The 2,675-nt window shown below is 34.8% G+C and overlaps 1 long non-coding RNA gene across 1 annotated transcript; it reads right to left on the reverse strand.

Moving 5' to 3' along the window:
• Positions 1–875: 875 nt before the first annotated feature.
• On the reverse strand, positions 876–2,436 carry LOC110905385. Its single transcript, XR_002573070.2, has 3 exons — positions 2,348–2,436; positions 1,766–1,833; positions 876–961 (listed from the first exon to the last, which is right to left on the reverse strand). It is a non-coding gene; the product is annotated as an uncharacterized LOC110905385 (long non-coding RNA).
• Between the last annotated feature and the right edge of the window lie 239 nt (positions 2,437–2,675).

A 2,675-nucleotide genomic window follows, 5' to 3' on the forward strand; every position in this document is an offset into this window, starting at 1 on the left:
GCGCGAGGGAGAGCATTTTCCAGATATAAATAGGTGATGTTGGCACTTGAAATTTGCTGTTCATTCGACGTTCAAACTCGAATTATGCTCTGAGATATCATAAAAATCGTTCACAACACACACTACTATCGAAACGCTGCCGCAAAACAGGGTAATTACTCGATCGCTATTACGATTCATTTTCCGAGATCAATATATCCAAAGAATGTTTAAGTGCTGCCCACATTAGGGTTATACTTTGTCGTTCGTCGTTAATTCGATGAATGAGTTTAAGTATCGCACTTTGTCGTTCATTGTGAGAATTTGATCTTGTGAGTTATCGTAACTGTTGTATTGATCACTAACCCTGTTTTGTGTGCATTATTGTTGAAATTAGGTTAACAAGGCTAAATCATATTCTATCCATACTAAATCTGCAATGTGAGTCATTCTTCTTTTTATCAACTATTTTACAATACTCCAAATCATTTTTCAGAGTTATAATTACAGTGATTAAGTTTATGTAATCACCAAATTACAGCCGGTATGTGGGGTATTGTGCACAATATTATTATTATTATTATTGTTTCCTTCACATTAGGTGGGCGAGCCTAAAGTGATATACGTCACTCATTGGGACAGCCAATGGTGATATGACCACAGTCACAGAGCTGGTCTGTGACAAATACCTATATTTGAAAGTTGGTTGATAATAAACATATGTGTAAGACCCCGTTCAATATACCCGTTTTTAACAGCAAATAAGCTTTACAAAATATACTAAAAGTAGTCTTTACAAAAACTTTCAATATTCGAAACCCATTTAATAAAACATTACTTGTTTAACCTACTAACAATGTTCCAAATTAAACTACTAGTGTTTACATAGCAACAAAACATGGATCAAGTGCGGAAGCGTAACGTTAGGTGTTCGGTTCGAATCGATTGCTTGATCATCATCCTTCACTTGAGTACCTGAAAACTAATGTTTTAAACAGGCATTAGTGTTATTAACGATGGGGATTCACGTATTTGGATAGGATCGATAACTTAATCAAATCAAGAAGTAAAAATTTCATCAAAACTGGGCTCCACCGTAATTTACGGTGTCACCGTAAATTACGGTGGGATCTGGGCATCTTGGGTACCTACCGTAAATCAGTAGATTCCCACCGTAACATTTTAATAGCCACCGTAAATTACGGTGTCACCGTAATTTACGGTGGGCCCTGCACTTGTTTTCTTACTTATTGATCTTGAACATTCAAGTTCCATTACACAGCAAAATGACCTTGAACAGGTTTATTATCCACCCAAGGCTAGTTACCCAAATTTAGGACTATCACCCGTTATCACTTTGGCTATCCCAAAAGGGAAACACTCCCACATAGATCTATATATGATTGAATCCAAACTTTCGTATTTGTCATCTATACAACTATTCACAATTATCAATCAAGATCACAACTCCTATACAAGGAATTTAAACTTTACAACTATCATGGCATGTCAAAATTACGAATTACACAAAGGTTATATCCAAGCATTTAGTAATAGTGTCTAGCTTCATGTTTAATACAAGACTTGTTTTGACCCGTTTGGGTGCTGAATTAAGCACCATATAGGGCATGTAAGTGTCCATGTTTGTCACTCGTTTTGACCCATTTCGCTTGTTTAGGTCACTAATCATTTTCATGGCATTTTGGTAATCTTGATTGTCATGTTTCAGAATTTATTACATAAGCTAACAATTAGGTATAATGTAACGAAACAATAAATTTCGTACCTTTTAGAGCGCGTCTTTTCCTCGTGAACTCCCTCTGGCTTGTCCGCTAGATGAACCGGACTCTTTGCCTAGAAGATTCAGTTTTATAACATGTTTAGAACTCCTTTTTATGACCACAATCACATAATTATGGACCATTATCAAATCTGCGTTTTTATCCAAATTTCATATTTAAATCCCCACTTAGGCATTTCTACAAACACCTAGCGGGTCAGATTTTTCTACCTTCATAAACAAGTTCATGACTTTATGATTCGACATCAAATTTCACTATAATAGTAATTTTTGCATACACTTAGTATCAATATCATAGGAGTTACTTCCTATAATGAAATTTATACTAGGATTACACTCAAAATCCTAATGTTCATCATCAACATATAAAACCCATAACCTAACATCCATGGATTCATGGAATTTTCCAGAATTGGAGCATGATTTCATATATAGTTGTCTAGGTTTTACTCCTAGACACTATATCATCTTTAATCTAACTAATTACTGTCATGCATCAACAAAATTTCAGATTTGCTTAAATTCATGAGGATTTCAAGTAGTGAATTCTCATAAAATTTTACATACCTCTTAATCCTCTTGCGATGAGGATCACAATTCTAAGCTCGGATTTCGTTTTGGTTAAGATTTGAACCTCCAATTGCAAGAAATTGTGAACTTTAGGGTTTTGGAAAAATGGGGGTCGCCCCTTTCTTGCTTCTGTCGACCAGACACACCAATTTGGTGTGTTTGGGTTGGTTTGTCACTAATGAAATTAAACTTTTGATTTTTGGCAAGATTAGTCCCTTAACTACCATTTCTTTTTAAATACTAGAGTTTTAACCAAGTGTAGGTTATTTTCAAGACTTGTAAACTTTAACTAGGTTAAAGTTTCTACATGGTTATTTCTTGTTTA

The sequence above is a fragment of the Helianthus annuus genome, chromosome 14 (assembly GCF_002127325.2).
Source record: "Helianthus annuus cultivar XRQ/B chromosome 14, HanXRQr2.0-SUNRISE, whole genome shotgun sequence".
Classification (NCBI taxonomy): domain Eukaryota; kingdom Viridiplantae; phylum Streptophyta; class Magnoliopsida; order Asterales; family Asteraceae; genus Helianthus; species Helianthus annuus.